Consider the following 19,044-nt stretch of genomic DNA (forward strand, 5'->3'; position numbering starts at 1 on the left):
TAAATGGTGGCATGACCCGGAGCCGCCACGTGTCCAGCGCGTGTCGAACCTAGTGTGTGAGCCGGACAAGCTAGTCCGTTGACCGAGATTGACGCGGGCCGCGTAGGCCCTGTCCAAATGTCACGCGGGCCGCGTGGGAACCAGATTTCACAACTATAAATAGAAGGCAACGGGCCTTCAGTCTGCTCGTTCAATTTTCGATTCTCAATCACAATTTCTGTAGTAGTGTTATTATACCCGGGCATTATACCCCCTAAATTAGCGAGGTTCTGCTACGATGTAAGTATTATAACCCCTGGAGACGTATTAGATACGCTGCCCGATTGATCTAGGGTTCCGTAACGGCTGTCGTGGTTCTGCCCGACGTAGTCGTTGGAATGCCGTCTCGGGGAGGGTATTACTAATGTTAAAATGGGTTATTATACTAACACACGTGCATTTGTGTAAATTATAGATATTCACCAGGAAACCCTAAAGAATCACCTAAGACAGCAATGTGAGTTGATCCACTTTTTGTAAATCTTTTTGTTAAATGCTTTTACAAAACCTTAAATTTCCATGCGAATAACAGTTATTGAGTATTTGTAAGAATACAATTACAGTCGGTAAATTTGGGGTTTTGTATACAAAATTTGTTACCACCTGGTAAAGGAGTAACATGACCATAAGTCGGAACGACATTACCGTGTGGTGGTAATTGATATAACTTGAAAACAAATGTAATTGCGGATGCGCCCTCAATACTGTTCACTGTGAAGTTTTATTTAAACTTGATCAAACTGGGATTCACTCACCAGTATTTCCCACTGACAAAATGTTTTTAAAACGCGTTTCAGGTAACAATATGTGAAAGCCAAATAGAAGCCAGCTGGACAGCACTGAAGGCTTGGAAAAGTGGCAATAAAGTTACCTAAGAATAAAATGGATGTTTTTATTAAATAAATAGGATTTATTCCTATGAAACGTGTGTATTGAAAACTTGGGTTTTTACCCATATGTTTAATGTTATAAAACATGGTGGTTTACTCTGATTAAAATATTTCCTAACTACGGTCCTGATGAAAATTTCCGCTGCCAAATTGGATAAATAAATGTGATACCACCGAGACTGGCTCACGGCCGCCCGTTCCCGGGAAATAGGGATCGGGGGCTGTGACAGAAGGTGGTATCAGAGCTATGCCACTGATTCAGCCACAGAAGTGTTCTGCTGACATCAAAATTCAAAGTGTTAGGAAATAAATTATGAAAATACATGTATAATTGTATTTCTTGCTATGTGTTATCTGACTATTTGTTAGTTTACAGTATGAGTGACCAAGGACCTTCTGACGCCTATCGTCAACTGTCTGGTTCGCCTAGGAGCGAAGGCACCTCCTCTTCTCAGCCTGCCCTCTCAGGGTATTCTGCTGACACAGAAGAAGGAATCTTTGTGTTTAAGGCTCAGTTTGAAGAGCCATTTCCTCAGAAAAAGAGGGGATGGTTCAGTAGGGGAGCGCACGAGCGTAGGAAAAGAATGAAAAAGTTGCAGGAACAGCGAGTGTTAGCCGCAGCAAAAAGAGAAACTGATGCTTATAATCAGGATATGCTCAATAGGGGTATCGCTAATATCCATATTTTAGCAACCACTGCTGCCGACCCAAACCTGGAACAAATGTTAGCACCACAACCACAAAATCCTGATCAACCCATGGAAATAGAAGACCAGATAGAAATGCCTGATTTCAACCCGGAGGAGATACCTAGGGTACCTGCACCTGATCCTCTAGACCCAAACAATTACGACCCCTGGTGGGACGATGTTAGGGACTACGTGCAACAAAACCCAATACAGGAGAATGTGCCAATACCCAACTTAGGAGCTTACCCAGGGTTAGATCCTCAAGATCCCTACAACATTAGTGATGCATATGTTAGGGAAATTTTAGAAAATCCATACCCGTACCAAGCCCCTATGCCTCCGTATCAGGAACCCGTACCTCAGTTTCCAAACCCAGTCCTAGAACCTGCACCCCCAATGAGTGCAGAAAATGTCCAGGAACTTAGGACTTTTGGGGAGGAAATTTTAGAAAGCAGTGATCGTATGCGACAGGTGGGAGAACGCCTCGTATGGAAATACGATGAGCGTAATATGGATTTCTGGATGAATCCATATCAGTAAACGTGATGATAATACGGTAGTAGTAATAATAATATAATAATATATGTGTGTATGTGTTAGAAAAAAAAAACTACGGATGCCTACTATTAGTATTGTAGCTTTACATTTCAGTCGGTACTGTAATTTTTATTTCTGTACTGGTGTGTATTGATGCATACTATATAAAAAGAGTAAAAGTCGCAATGCTCGACGCTTTTGGTTAAAAAAAAAAGTGTGTGTCATGTGATTGACTATATATATATAAATATTATTTGTGATATTAATATTTGGTAAATGTCTAAAATTCAGATGGCCGACGCGGGAAATCAAGAAAATCTGAATAACGATAACCAGAGTAACATTAACGTGGTTAATGAGAATTCGGACAATAATAACAACGGAAACCAAATGGATAATAGTGCCGTTCAGCATATTGTGGCACAGGGAATTATAGATGCGATGCCATTTATTATTCAAACAGTTCAGGAAGCGAATAATAAAAGTAAGCATAGCAGTAAGCGACCAACTGAACCAGAAAACAGCGTGAACAATGGACCCATACTTCAAGCGCCCGTTCCCAAAAGAAGAAGAACCATGCCACATGGTTGTTCTTACAAGGAATTCTGGTCCTGCAAACCAATAGAATTCTCGGGCAATGAAGGACCCATTGCAGCTTTACGCTGGATAGAGAAAACTGAGGCGGTTCTGAAAATAAGCAAGTGTGCTGAAGAAGATAAAATAATGTTTGCTTCAAATCTGTTTAAAAATGCAGCTTTAGAATGGTGGAACACTATCCTCCAGTCAAGAGGAAGTGATAGGATTTATAACATGGAATGGGAGGAATTTAAGAATATGGTAGAAAGGAAATTCTGCCCTCCCAATGAAAAGGAACAAATAGCAAATAAGTTTCTGAATCTGAGAATGACCGGAGTAGACAGTAAGGGTTACACTACCACATTCTTTGAATATGCTAGGATAGTACCTACCCTTGCATCACGTGAACCGGTATTAATCTCCCGTTACATCTGGGGATTAATTGGAGAAATTAGACATGTAGTCAAGGCAGCTAGACCCCAAACCATAGAAGAAGCTGTAGAACTAGCCAATACCTTGACAGATGAATTAATCCGTACTAGAGAAGAAGACCAGAGAAGAAACCTAACCCAAAGGCTTACTCAAGAATTCCGTTCTGGGAATTCCAATCGAAGGAATGTAGGTTCTACCTCTGCACCATACTGCAAAGCCTGCAAAAAGAAGCATTCTGGAAGATGCTCTACTTACTGCAATTTCTGCAAAGCACCAGGACATAAGGAGGAGACATGCAGAAGAAAACCAACTAATGGGATGTGCTTCAATTGTGGAGAAAAAGGTCATATCAAGCCAAACTGTCCAAAGTTAGCCCCAGCTGCGAACAACAAGAACACTAAAAATGCTAGAGCATTCGTTCTAACTACAGAGGAAGCCAGGATGATTCCAGACGTAATTGCTGGTACGTTTTTAGTTAATGATATTTTTGCTGAAGTATTATTTGACTCTGGTGCCAACCAAAGTTTTATTAATACTTCATTTTGCAAACTCCTAAATCAATCATTAACTAAACTACCACAAGAATGTCTAGTGGAAACCGCAAATGGAGAAACTGTTAAGATTTCTGAAATCTTGCAGGAGCAAGAATAGAAATCTTTAATCAAAAATTTATTGCAAACCTTTACCCAATGAATCTGGTTGGATTTGATGTAGTATTAGGAATGGATTGGTTAATAGCCAATAAAGCTAGTATTTTATGTGATCAAAAGACAATTCAATTAAAATCACCAAGAGGTGAAAAGATCTCAATTAAAGGAGATAAACCATTTAGATCCACTAAATTCATCTCTGTGATGAAAACTGCAAGTTGTATAAGGAAAGGATCTATAGTGTATTTGATTTCTATAATCACTAACACTAAAGGAAAAGAGTTAAAAGATATCCCAGTAGTGTCCCAATTTTCAGATGTCTTTCCAGAAGAATTGCCAGGACTACCGCCAGACAGGGAAGTTGAATTCAGAATTCATCTGTTACCAGGAACAGCACCGATTGCCAAAGCACCTTACCGTTTGGCACCCGCAGAAATGCAAGAACTGAAGAAACAACTAGACGAGTTGTTGGAAAAGGGATTCATACAACCAAGCTCATCGCCATGGGGAGCACCGATTTTATTTGTTAAAAAGAAGGACAGATCAATGCGTATGTGCATTGACTACCGTGAATTGAACAAAGTCACGATTAAGAATCGGTACCCATTACCGAGGATCGATGATTTGTTTGATCAACTTCAAGGAGCTCGATTTTTCTCTAAAATCGATCTAAGATCAGGATATCATCAATTAAAGGTACAGGAAGAGGATATTCCTAAAACCGCATTCAGAACAAGGTATGGTCATTATGAATTTACTGTCATGCCATTTGGTTTAACCAATGCCCCAGCCGCATTTATGGACATGATGAACCGAATATGTAAGCCATATTTGGATAAATTCATAATTGTCTTTATAGATGATATTCTTATTTATTCTAAAAGTAAAGATGAGCATGCAAAGCACTTGCACTTACTTTTAAGTTTATTAAGAAAAGAGAAGCTTTATGCTAAGTTTTCAAAGTGTGAGTTTTGGTTAGAACAAGTACAATTCCTCGGACATTTAGTTAACCATGAAGGAATTCATGTAGATCCAACAAAGATCGAAGCAATTACTAAATGGAAAACCCCAGAGTCACCAACTGAAGTTAGAAGTTTCTTAGGATTGGCCGGTTATTATAGAAGATTTATTCAAGATTTTTCTAGAATAGCCATTCCTTTAACTAAGTTAACCTGTAAATCTGTTAAGTTTGAATGGGGACCAAAACAAGAAGAAGCCTTTAGAATTCTTAAGCAAAGATTAACCCATACACCAATACTAGCATTACCAGAAGGAACTGAAGACTTTGTAGTCTTTTGTGACGCTTCTAAATTAGGTTATGGATGCGTATTAATGCAACGCCAAAAGGTTATAGCCTATGCATCTAGACAGCTTAAGAGTCATGAAGGAAATTATTCAACCCATGATTTGGAATTAGGAGCCATAATTTTTGCCTTTAAGATTTGGAGACATTATCTTTATGGTAGTAAGTTTACCATATTCACTGATCATAAAAGTTTAAGATATGTTTTCGGACAAAAAGAGCTGAATATGAGACAAAGACGTTGGATGGAATTACTTAGTGATTATGATTGTGATATCCAGTATCACGCAGGAAAAGCCAATGTGGTGGCTGATGCTTTAAGTCGAAAATATTACGAAAAGCCAAAAAGGGTACGTTCTCTTAAACTAAATCTACAATTAGATTTAAACAATCAGATTAGAAAAGCACAAGAAACAATAATCAAGGAGGATACTGAAAAATTAAAAGGAATGATTAAGGAATTAGAACAAGGAGCAGATGGAATTTGGAGGTTCCATAAAAAGAGAATGTGGATACCTAAATTAGAAAATTTACGTCACCGTATATTAGAAGAAGCTCATAAGTCTAAATATACGATGCATCCAGGAAGTGATAAAATGTACCAGGATTTAAGGAAAAATTTCTGGTGGATAGGAATGAAAAAGGATGTAGCAGCTTATGTTTCTAAATGCTTAACTTGCTCACAAGTTAAAGCTGAACATCAGAAACCCTCAGGTTTGTTACAACAATTAGAAATACCAGTTTGGAAATGGGAATGGATAACAATGGATTTTGTTACCAAATTGCCTAAAACAAGAAAAGGTAATGATACAATCTGGGTGATTGTAGATAGGTTAACCAAGTCAGCTCATTTCTTACCAATGAAGGAAACCTTTAGTATGGAACAATTAGCCAAATTATATGTAAATAAAATCGTTTCTTTACATGGCATTCCTTTATCAATTGTTTCCGATAGAGATAGCCGTTTTACTTCTCATTTTTGGTCAAGTTTCCAAAAAGCAATGGGAACCAGGCTAAATCTAAGCACCGCGTATCATCCTCAAACGGACGGACAAAGCGAAAGGACAATTCAGACAATGGAGGACATGCTTAGAGCTTGTGTAATTGATTTTGGAGGTAATTGGGACGAACACTTACCTTTAATAGAATTTTCTTATAATAACAGTTATCACACAAGTATCAATGCTGCACCATTCGAAGCACTTTATGGACGAAAGTGCAGAACCCCAGTCTGTTGGGCAGAAATTGGGGAAAAACAATTATCTGGACCCGAGATAGTACAAGAAACAACTGATAAAATCATTCAAGTCAAGGAACGACTGAAAACAGCACGTGATCGACAAAAGAGTTATGCTGATAACAGACGCAAATCATTAGAATTTCAAGTAGGAGATAAAGTATTATTGAAAGTCTCTCCCTGGAAAGGAGTGGTAAGATTCATCAAAAGAGGAAAGCTAAGTCCCAGGTATATTGGACCTTTCAAAATTCTTAAAAGAATAGGACCTGTAGCCTATCAGCTACAACTGCCAGAGGAAATGGCAGGAATACATGATATATTTCATGTATCTAATCTCAAAAAGTGTTTAGCTGATGAATCACTCATAGTACCTCTCAAGGATATAGAGGTTAATGAACAACTCAAATTTGTAGAAAGGCCTCTACAGATTGAAGATAGAAAAATTAAAAATCTCAAGCATAAGAGATTGGTTCTGGTCAAAGTAAAGTGGGACTCCAAAAGAGGACCCGAGTACACGTGGGAGCTTGAATCCGAAATGCAAAAGAAATATCCACACTTGTTCCAGTAGATCTCGAGGACGAGCTCTAAAACAAGGTGGGGAGGATATAACAACCCTCGGTAAAACAGACATCCTCATAATATTTCCGACACCCTAATATATTTTAAAATATCTCAATGTGTCTTTATATGCACCCCGTATGTGAAAACCGAGCCCCAAGATAGATTATACTATATAAAATAAATAAAAACAATAATTATTAAGTTGAGGCGGGCCGCGTAGGGCCTCACCTCAAGTTAAAGCGGGCCGCGCGAGTGTGTACTAGTATATCGCCAAAACCATAAGCCCAAGCGGGCCGCGTACATGTTCGGTTTATTTGATGCGGGCCGCGCGCGTCCTAAATGGTGGCATGACCCGGAGCCGCCACGTGTCCAGCGCGTGTCGAACCTAGTGTGTGAGCCGGACAAGCTAGTCCGTTGACCGAGATTGACGCGGGCCGCGTAGGCCCTGTCCAAATGTCACGCGGGCCGCGTGGGAACCAGATTTCACAACTATAAATAGAAGGCAACGGGCCTTCAGTCTGCTCGTTCAATTTTCGATTCTCAATCACAATTTCTGTAGTAGTGTTATTATACCCGGGCATTATACCCCCTAAATTAGCGAGGTTCTGCTACGATGTAAGTATTATAACCCCTGGAGACGTATTAGATACGCTGCCCGATTGATCTAGGGTTCCGTAACGGCTGTCGTGGTTCTGCCCGACGTAGTCGTTGGAATGCCGTCTCGGGGAGGGTATTACTAATGTTAAAATGGGTTATTATACTAACACACGTGCATTTGTGTAAATTATAGATATTCACCAGGAAACCCTAAAGAATCACCTAAGACAGCAATGTGAGTTGATCCACTTTTTGTAAATCTTTTTGTTAAATGCTTTTACAAAACCTTAAATTTCCATGCGAATAACAGTTATTGAGTATTTGTAAGAATACAATTACAGTCGGTAAATTTGGGGTTTTGTATACAAAATTTGTTACCACCTGGTAAAGGAGTAACATGACCATAAGTCGGAACGACATTACCGTGTGGTGGTAATTGATATAACTTGAAAACAAATGTAATTGCGGATGCGCCCTCAATACTGTTCACTGTGAAGTTTTATTTAAACTTGATCAAACTGGGATTCACTCACCAGTATTTCCCACTGACAAAATGTTTTTAAAACGCGTTTCAGGTAACAATATGTGAAAGCCAAATAGAAGCCAGCTGGACAGCACTGAAGGCTTGAAAAAGTGGCAATAAAGTTACCTAAGAATAAAATGGATGTTTTTATTAAATAAATAGGATTTATTCCTATGAAACGTGTGTATTGAAAACTTGGGTTTTTACCCATATGTTTAATGTTATAAAACATGGTGGTTTACTCTGATTAAAATATTTCCTAACTACGGTCCTGATGAAAATTTCCGCTGCCAAATTGGATAAATAAATGTGATACCACCGAGACTGGCTCACGGCCGCCCGTTCCCGGGAAATAGGGATCGGGGGCTGTGACATAGTACTTGTACTACAAATTCCCAAATGTATAAAGTGAGTATCTTTATATATTTTGTTAATTTAATTTTATTAAAATTGTGATCCACTTCCTACAATATTAACTAAATTCAGCAGCGAAGCAAGCCTTTGCAATTCGTCTACCTCCACTGGTTCACATATATCTTTTTCTGCCTACCGTTACCAGTTATACCATTGCTTTATGGTGTATAAGTTGTCACTCATGTATTATTAAAACTAGTTTATAAACCCGCGTACTACACAGGTTTGAAGATAAAAATAATGTAATTTTATAATATGTAAACCAATTTACATAAATGAATTATTCTTATTAAATCAAACATATAAAATCAAGATACACATTTACAAATTTCTAAACACTTTTTTATACACGACATTTGTAGTTTTGTTTGTAATTTGACCATCCTCATCAAGTATCGTCATCTCTACCTTTTGCTCTGGACAATGCCACATACTATTGGTCATGCATAAAAACTGTTTTTTTAGAAACAAGCCAATTTTACATAGCAATTGTTCGTGACTTTTATCAAATATTACTTATGCATAAGATATGCTCCTAAACAACGCGATTGCCATCGTTACCGATAAGGTTCCTCACTGTAATAAACAATAAATTGGTAACCTTGAGCGAAATAGGTAAATCTAAATAAGGAATTTCAAGCATACAATTAAAATACAGGGTGGGAGTTGGCTACAAAGTCTATTTTTCCTAAAAAGTGTAAAAAGTCATAAAACACCATAATGTCAACCATAAAACATACTCAAAACCCCCCCCAAATAATAAAAGTGAAGATTACTAAAGGCCATATTTGTAGGTTTTGTGTTGTGTTTTGGATGATAAGACTTTGATTATCGAATGACTAACATTAGTGTGTTTTATGTTGATTATCCTGTTGTGTTTTATATTCATAGTTCTAGGATTGTGTGTTTGAAGTTTTTATGGATTGTTAGGGTTTGGATATTGTGTTTTAGTGATCTTCACTCTGTTATTTGTGGGTTTTGAGTGTGTTTTATGGCTGAAATTGTGGTGTTTTATGACTTTGTACACTTTGTAGGAAAATTGGACTTTGTAGCCAAACCCCACCCTTAAAATACATATGATATAAATTTGTTTGTGAATACAAATTTATATATGGAATCACATATGGTAGAGATGAAACCGAGAATAATGACTACATAGAGAATATAGATCGATTAGAAAACTTACCTGGTGTGAGTTAACTTGCAGAAAGAGATTGGTGATTATGAGGGTTTTTGTGAGGCTACAAAGAGAAGCAATTCAATTATAGGAGTTTAAAGAGGGTCTAGTTACGATTTTTAATTCTAATCTAGAAAACCAAAGTAAATATATTAAAAATTTGTTTTCCATTGGTAACATCATAATCGAATTCGTATTAAACATAAAAGGCTTATAGATCAAATTAAATTGTATTTTTAAAGCTCAATTACGTTGAAAATTTTTAAGTGGCATTTTATGGAATCCTTTTAAAAAACTTATAGATAAAATTAACTTGTATTTTAAAATCTTAATTACATTAGGAATTGCTAAGTGGCATTTTATGGAATCCTCGTCGAAGCCTCTTGTGCCCCGCCCTCCCTCATGTATGTATATATATAGAAACGGGTTCGGGAGAAAACGCTCAAAAGTATGAGAACGGTGAGAACGCTTCCTGGCCCAACACGTGTCACGCCGCTTAGAAAAGGGCGGAGGGGCTTTTTTGTCCTTTATCTTCTGCTTTTACAGTTCCGCTTTTTCCCAATGTTGTTTTAATTTTTGGTTTTTAAGATTTTTGGCGTTTACCAAATTCAATAATTAATGGCGTTTTAATGGTTTCATTGTATCAACATTTTGACGTTTATGGCGTTTATTCACATCGTATGCCATTGGAACCCATGGGGCAGAAAATCTATTTGAATGGCGTTTTCCAGGGGGTTTTAAACAAGATGACCTATTGTTTTATTATTTTTTATAAACATTTTGGCGTTTTACTATTATATTTCAAGCACAGGAAAAAAAAATACAAGGGAAGGAAATAAATTAAAAATCCTAATCGGACCTCTTTTCCCAATCTTGAGTGTCATTAGTCTCTGTCTTCTTTAATAGTACAAGAACTGTCACCAAATATTTGGCGTTTTATGTAAAACTTAACAAACCCATCGGTTTGATTTTTTTTGCCTGCTCGTCTGTTGAACTGGTTTTTTTGTGGATGTATGGGGACATAGATCTATGGCGTGTGAGTGGGTTTTTTCGCTTTTTCTTTATATGGATCTTCATCTTTATAGTGAACCCACTCTTCAGTGTCATTGATCTCTTCTCCTCATCCAAACCTTCTTCAAGAACAAAAAATACAAAATGCCATATGACTGACATCAGTATCTTTTTCTTGAAATTTTGTCCATCTCATGCAGCAAAATCTTTCTGAGTTACTCCCATCTGATAACAATTCATTCAGTTTATTTGTTGGCGTTTTACACTGGGTGGTATTTAGTAGTATTGGCGTTTGTTTTTTTGGTTTGATCAAATGGAAGTTGCTGAGACGTATCATTTTATAGGATGTCTTTTTGGCGCCTAAATTAGGCGGTGCATTATTATAATAAAGTATTCGTCTTTTCAGTTACTGTTTTGTAATTAATGTCTTTGATAAGCTTTATCTCTGAAGTCTGTAACACGTCCCATCTTTCAAGTTTGGCGTTTTAGATTTGTAGGATCGTTTGTAGACCCGAACGAGTCGTTCAGAGGAGTTTTAATCAGTTTCAGGTGCGGAAAACAAGAAACTGATGAAGAAACAGCAGGCAATTCACTTAAATCACTGATTTGATTGATATTACAGCTTGTACCTTCAAGAATCAAACCGGCAGCACCTCGGTATGATTTTCTGATTCCCCACCAAATGACAATGTCACAAGCCTATTTATATTACTTCTGATTTCCCACGAAATGCCTAAACTTCTGATTCCCCACGAAATGACTAATTTCTGATTCCCCACGAAATGACATGTCCATTTCGTGGGAAATCGCCTTTCGTGGGAAATCACCTTTCGTGGGAAATCACCTTTCGTGGGAAATCACCACTACAACTCTATTTTCCTGTACAATGTGCCCTGATCTAACAAATCTAGTACTAGACTCGATACAAGACGAAGTTGACAGATGTATGCACCAACAAGATTCTTCAGTATTACTGATTTTGTATTTACTGTTTCTAGTTACATTTTCAAGTTTGCTTTTTTTTTATTTTTTGGTTTTTTATAATAATTTTTCAAAGTAATTTTATTATAGTTTGGGAGTTTTTTTGGTGGCGTTTAACTGGATGATATCGTTTAAACAAGCATTTTGGCTGTTTTGGCGTTTTTATTATATATGGCGTTTTTATTATATAACAATTAACTGAAAAGGAAAATAAAAAAAAGAATACATAAACAATTGATCTTCCAAATCTTCTTTGTCACCAGTCTTTTTCTTCTTTTTTGAATCATGTTAACTGGCTGGTTCGACTTTCGTATGATTCATTTTGTTTTTTTGTTTTTCAAGTAGTTTTTTGTGTTGCTGTTTGGAAGCACGCAGTCTGACATCAACATCTTTTGCTTGAAGATTTGTCCATCTCATGCAGCAAAATGTTATTGAGTTTAGATCTTTCAGCAAACAATCTTGAATTTTTACAATCAACGATGTTTGATTTTTTTAACTTTTTGGTGTTTTATCGATAAAAAGAACGCCACGAAATAAGATCACCTTAACCCTCAAATTTTGATCATGTTAAAATCAATAATGTTTTGCTGTATGAGATGGACAACATTGTTAATCATCGGTTAAGAAAGATAACTGACAATGTTGTCCACCCCATACAGCTAAACTTTATTGACAACAAACCTCAATAATGTTTTTGTATCTTTTGGCGTTATAAATTAGATGGAAGTTTAGGATAAGTCAATAAGATTTTACTCGATGAAATGGACAATATCCTCACTTAAGGATTTTGTCTATTTCATTGAGCGAAATTTTACTGACAGCCAAACTGAATTTCAAAAAAAAAAAAAACGTTTTGGGTTAGAAGATATTTGATGTTTGGGTTTTTTGGCGTTTCTAAGGAGAATCGGTTATATCAAATATGGCGTTTGGGTTTTTGTGTGTGTTTTTAATTGAAGGTCTGAGATGTTGTATATATAGGATTTTTTTGACCGTTTTTTTAGGCGGGATTTTACTATAATTAAGTTTGGCGTTTTATATTTAATGGCGTTTTACTTAGAATAATCTGTGATTTTTGTTTTTGGTGTTTTATTTCATGAGATGGCGTTTTGAGTGAAGTAGTCAAAAGACCATTTTACCCTTAATGTAGCGCGTCCACGTAATAAAATTGATGTTATTTACGAAAACGCCACCGCACCAATCTAGTCCATAGATTGTTTTGATCGGACGGTCGTTAAGCATTCTCACCGTTCTCACACTTTTCATCGTTTTCTCTAAATCCCGACCCTATATATGTATATATATATATATATATATAGAGAGAGAGAGAGAAAAAGTATAATGTACTTCACGCTGTAACGTACATTAACGTACTTCACGAAATATATAACATGCGTAATTATTTTTTTGACCAAAATAACATGCATGATTTAGGATCCCATGCGTGATTATGTGGTCCCATGCGTGATTATATGTTCCATGCGTGATTATACCCCTGATCCAACGGTTACCATTGTCTCCTACGTGAAGTATGATAAGCCGTGAAGTATGTTAACCTTTCTCTCTCTCTCTCTCTCTGTATATATATATATATATATATATATATATATATATATATAGGGGACCGCTAAAATGAAAACCACCTCCAGTTGTAAGAACCATGAGAACTTTTTGATCCGGGGGAAGTTGGACCAATTTTTTTTTCATAAACGTAGATGCGTGTATTATAAACACATTTGTAAAAAAAATTCAAAAAAAAAAGTCGTGTGTGTAGTTTTGAGCACCACAAGTTTGTTTTTACGGGTACCGCAAATTTTATTTAAAAAGGAATTACAAGGTATTGGCGAGCATACAAGTTTAATAATAGCATAAGTATAGAAAATGATTTAAACGAATCCACATGGAAAACTTAGTTATCAAGATTAACGTAAAACTGGCATGACGAGCATACAAGTTTAATAATAGCATAAGTATAGAAAATGATTTAAACGAATCCACATGGAAAACTTAGTTATCAAGATTAACGTAAAACTGGCATGCGATTAAAGTGTAAAACCAAAGATTACTGCTAATGTAAGCCTATCGTAGCAACAATAGGACCGTTCTGTTTTAACTTAACATGACCACAAGACTACAGGTACGTTACTCCTATAGGGCTATACATGTTAAGGGGAGGCTCGTACGAAGTTAATGACAAGTTTATCACATACGAATGTTCCAGAAACACGAATCAAGTATAACGTATTAAGCATGCATGTTTGGATCGTTTGTGTGATTGCATAAAATGTAAGCATAATTGTGTAGGTTGATAAGTAAACATATTGCACCCAAAAGTGTGAAACGTAAAAAGGAAGTTCGAGTATACTCACAGTTTTGCAAATCTTCGTTTGTAAATCCCACGAGTTGTTGAGTTGATGACGAGAGCACTGGAACACCGAGGTTACCCTACAGGTGGGTAAACGAAGGTGTGAGTCGTTGAGGTTTGAACGGAGGATTTGGATTCAGAATGTAAAGTATATAAGTATGAAAGTATGATTAAACAGAAATTATATTTCCTCTAGGCACTCGTTATCACACTAAGTTACTGTGATTTCACGGGTCCTGATTTGTCCTTTAGAATCAGTACCGAGGAACGTAGAACTGAAATAAACGGAAACCGAACATCAAAACTCTGTTCGGGCGAATGGACGGTTTGCACGAATGGCAGTGTAACACCTCGAAATTTTTGCGTCCAATAATGTGCCGACACGTGTCCTAAGTTTACACGTGGCATTGAAGGACTAAAATTGACAAACCTTGAATATATGTAAATTCGAGGATTATAAATGTCAATCAAGGGTAATATACTTTATAGTATCCCTAAATGATGCTCGTACCTTCAAACGGATAAATCATGGATCGTACGGAAACGAAACGCGAAAGAAAGTGAGAGATTACAAGCTATAGGGGTTAAACGTGTCAACATGTTTAATTATACCTCTGAGTGACCATTTAACGAACCCGAGGCTTCGTAACAGTAAAATACGCTCACTAGAATAAAATATATAAATTTCGCGAAGTTCCGTTTTAAAACGAGAAAGTTATGATCAAATCCGTATGCGAGGGGTAAAAAGCGTCAATAATAAAAGTTAAAACCTTTCTAATAATATTGAAAATAACCAAGGGACTGAATAATACATATAAATAACACGAGGCCCTTAGTTGTAAATAACCAAGGGCCAAATCGCAAGGTTGCCCCTTCGGTTCCGAAAGGTCAGGTTATTAATTACAAAGATTCTGATCATGATTATAAAAGATTCAAGTTACCCCTTCAAAACCCGAAAGGTCAAGTTGATGAATACTAAAGATTTCATTATTTATTACTAAAGATTTTATCATTATTACCAAGATTTAGTCATGATTATAAAATATTCAAGTTACCCCTTCAAAACCCGAAAGGTCAGGTTAATGATTACGAAAGATTTCGTTATTAATTACCAGATTCTCGTAATCATTTCAAAAGATTTAAAAGCCTTGAAAAACCACCCTCTCGCGACCCGCGTTGAGATTTGGGGTAAGTGATGGCGGGCCGCGAGCCCCCTAAGATACGCGCATGATTTTAAAAACCAGGCGACCCGCGTACAAGGTGCATGGTTCCCCCATGCGGGCCGCGTCAGGCGCCCAGATGCAGAAACATGCTTAAACTTGGCTGTTCAGCCTTCTAAAAGCCAAGACCTGCATTTAAACCTTCAAAGTGACCCCTAAACAACTCCTAAACACTAGGGACACATGTTGGAAGGTTGGGGTTAGTTGGGGGACTTGTGTGTCAAAATTTGTTGTGAAACCTTACTATAAAAGGGCATGTTTGGTTCATAACCAACACACAACTCAAAACACACTCCTCTGGTCATTCTAAAGGCTCTCAAGCATTTCTCTGTATACTCTAAGCAAGACCCAACTTCTGTAAGTCGTCTAGATCCTTTGTAGTTTGATTTATGCTTAGATAACTACTAGAAACCAAACCGTCGTAACTACGGTTTGACTTCAAAATAAATCCGTAATGGCTCAGTCTTATTGCGGATCAAAAGTAGTTATGAGTTGGTATTTATGTGGGTAATAAACCCCTAAAAGGGTTTCCCCTGATCACCACTCTAACCATGTCAAATGTCGAGTCAAACGTGCACCTAAAAAAGTCAACAGAATGTCGTTTTGGCGAATCTTGCATAATCTGTAATGTATATGCTATGAAACCTGTTTAGACACTCATAAAACATGATATTAAGTATATAAACTTGTTTGCGCTCGTTTGAATCGACCATTTGCTATATTGAACCGGTTCGGAGCCGAATGTCGCAAAAGTTTGACTTTTGCATTGACTTCAGTTCTGACCCGTTTTAGTGAGGTATAGATATGCCTTAGGACTCTCTTAGGACCAGGTTACATGATGGTATAACCCTCTGTGACCGGTTCATTGTTTGTCCGAATCTTTTACGCATTTCCGCTAATCGCCTAAAAGTTGACCGTAACGCCCTTTATAAATTTAAACGAGGTTTTCGGACATGTGAACGGATCATGACCTTGGTTACTGATTTCTAAGCATGTCCCTAAAATTTCATGTCAATCCGAGGTCCAGAATAGGAGTTATGCCAAATGGCGCAAATTTCGGAACTTTGGTAATTAAATAGCGCATTTAGCATAACGCCTACCTAAACCAAGATTTCGTCCCCAAAACTTTTACCTACTGTTGTAAAATAATATTTGGGGATTTTTAAAGATTTTTAATCATTTTTACCCTGCTCATAACCTACGGTTATGGCTACGGTTCGGTAAATACCGAATATACCCTTTTGGGCCGTAACTTGAGTTCTATAAGGTCTTTTGACCCGATTCCAGTTGCTACTGATTTTAAATAATAAATAAAGTATTTTAGACTTTATAAACTGGTCGGGAAACTCAGATTCCCTGTAGAACTCATAAACCCCTTTAAGAATCTTTAAAATGACCGAAAAACCCCTACGGGGCGTATAAAGGACAAAAAAAAACTCATTTCGGGCATTACGGAAGGTATCCTACTGATACCACAACCTCTTTAAGGCATATTAACTTAGGAAACAAGCGTAAGACTCTTACGGTTACCCGATGCGCCTTTTGCGCGTACGGTTCGGCGTACGTAACTAGTTTACATGAATTAGCCGATGCGGGTCAAACCATATTGTTTTGACCCCAAAATCCAGAGTGTGAATATAAGACCCATATAAAACAAGTCTTCGAACTTGTTTGGGCGAAATCACCACTTGTTCCCGGTTTTCGCCTCTCACGCGATTAAACCGTATATATTCCTTTGAAACTGACCGGTCTAAGCTACGGCTATTATAAAGACCCGTTAGGATTCTAATAGGTTGATGAAACCTTCGTTCCAGATTAGGAACCCAGTAAAAGTACTTGCGACTACTGATTAGAATATACGGCTGAGTTATTATTCTTGCTATTTAAGACAGGAGCTAGCTCAGGTAAATACTCTTAACTTATTTCCCTATACGGGCTTGGGATACGGTATAATAATACCGCTTGGTCGGGTATTGAATATTTAATCGGATTGTGATTAAGTTATTGAGGTAACCCGGTTTGATCTGTATTGTTTGAAATAAAAGCCTTTAGGGGTTAATGACCATGTCCCGGATATCCTTGACATCATTGTATTATAAAATGGTCACGTCTTATGCACGGGGTGTAGGCATACACCTAACAGTTGCATAAGGGAAACGGTATCTCACGCTCAGTGGGCCTATACTTGTGATGTGTCTATTAATCATGACTCGGTTTCTATATCGGGCCCTGAACGTACAACGAACATGTAAAACTGTATACAAGATCATAACTATGATTGTCCCAAGTTATAAAAAGATTAATCTTGCCTCTGGGTATTTTAATCAAAAGATATTTTGTGCCATGTGCATTCAAATAAATTTTCAATCATTTTCCAAAATGAGTCAGTTGAGTGTATTTACCAGTGTAAACTGACGTATTTTTCCAAAAAGATTAAGTGCAGGTGCTATACGTAATAGGCTGGCTACTCCAGGCATCATTATTCAAGTCTTGCAAGCTTTAGATGTCAAAGTCTGTTGAACAATACTTTTCGATATTATTATTTGATCCCCTGTGGATACCTTTCGACTATTTGTAATACATTTGATATTACGAACAATAGTTGAATATAATTATCTTTATGCTTCCGCTGTGCATTATTATATTGTGTGGTTTGACTATGATGTCTCCAACTACGTCACGGTAATCCCCACCGGGCCCACCGGTGATACACGTGGAAATCGGGGTGTGACAGGTTGGTATCAGAGCCAACATTGAGTGAATTAAACACTATCCTTATGTGTTTAATCTCAATGACACAATTGCACATATTCGAGTCTAGACTTAACATAGGAATATTCTAAATTCTAAACTAGAATTTACTGCTTCCAATTATTTTTATATTGGATACGTCGCCAAGCGAAGAAGCCATAATAGGAGTTCTCCACACCCGGAGTCCTGAGATGCTGAGCTTCGTACCGCGGTTAAAATGAAACGAACATCCAAGGAGAAAGTATTCAGAAATAAAATGAAGAAGGAACTCCTTATACTGAAGATCGTTTCCTTATTAGTCCTTATAAGGACATAATTATCTTTCAGTCCCTGCGAGGACAACATTATTCCTTTCAAGTCCCGCTTAGGGCAACTTTATACTTTCATTTTTATATAATGGAATGATTAAGTTTAGACTTTCATTCTAAATAAGAAATATTAAATAAATCAAAACCATTCCTTTTATTTGATCTGCCTAAATAAAGAATCTTAAGGGGGTGAAACCTAGCCTGGTGTCTTTTAAGATCCGGTCATGATGGTACGACCTAATTAAAAGATTCAGATTCGCTGTTAACCTATGTAAGCATGTTAACAAATCATGGCAGATGTGATTCGTTAAAATCGCACACGTCATTCTTATACAATAATCCTTTAAAGGATTTCAAAACCCAAATAAATGATTCATAAATCATGGGTTAAGTCATCAATAAAGATGATCACTTATTAAAACATCCATTAGTGGTGTAATGCCTACGGGCCAAACTTATTAAAACATCCATTAGTGATGTAGTGCCTACGGGCCAAACTTATTAAAACATCCATTGGTGATGTAGTGCCTACGGGCCAAACTTATTAAAACATCCATTAGTGATGTAGTGCCTACGGGCCAAACTTATTAAAACATCCATTAGTGATGTAGTGCCTACGGGCCAAACTTATTAAAACATCCATTAGTGATGTAGTGCCTACGGGCCAAACTTATTAAAACATCCATTAGTGGTGTAGAGCCTACAGGCCATACAAATTGTCATATAAAACAAAAGGGCAGTGGTAGTCTATGACTCCCTGTCAGAAAAAGGTAATGAACTAGGTTC

At 37.1% G+C, this 19,044-nt stretch overlaps 1 long non-coding RNA gene across 1 annotated transcript; it reads left to right on the forward strand.

Annotated features, from left to right (window-relative positions):
• The first annotated feature begins 15,337 nt into the window (after positions 1 to 15,337).
• Positions 15,338 to 17,680, forward strand: LOC110939343. The gene is made up of 3 exons (XR_002592185.2): positions 15,338 to 15,556; positions 17,014 to 17,103; positions 17,632 to 17,680. It is a non-coding gene; the product is annotated as an uncharacterized LOC110939343 (long non-coding RNA).
• The last annotated feature ends 1,364 nt before the right edge of the window (positions 17,681 to 19,044 follow it).

Source organism: Helianthus annuus, chromosome 5 (assembly GCF_002127325.2).
Source record: "Helianthus annuus cultivar XRQ/B chromosome 5, HanXRQr2.0-SUNRISE, whole genome shotgun sequence".
In the NCBI taxonomy this organism is placed as follows: Eukaryota; Viridiplantae; Streptophyta; class Magnoliopsida; order Asterales; family Asteraceae; genus Helianthus; species Helianthus annuus.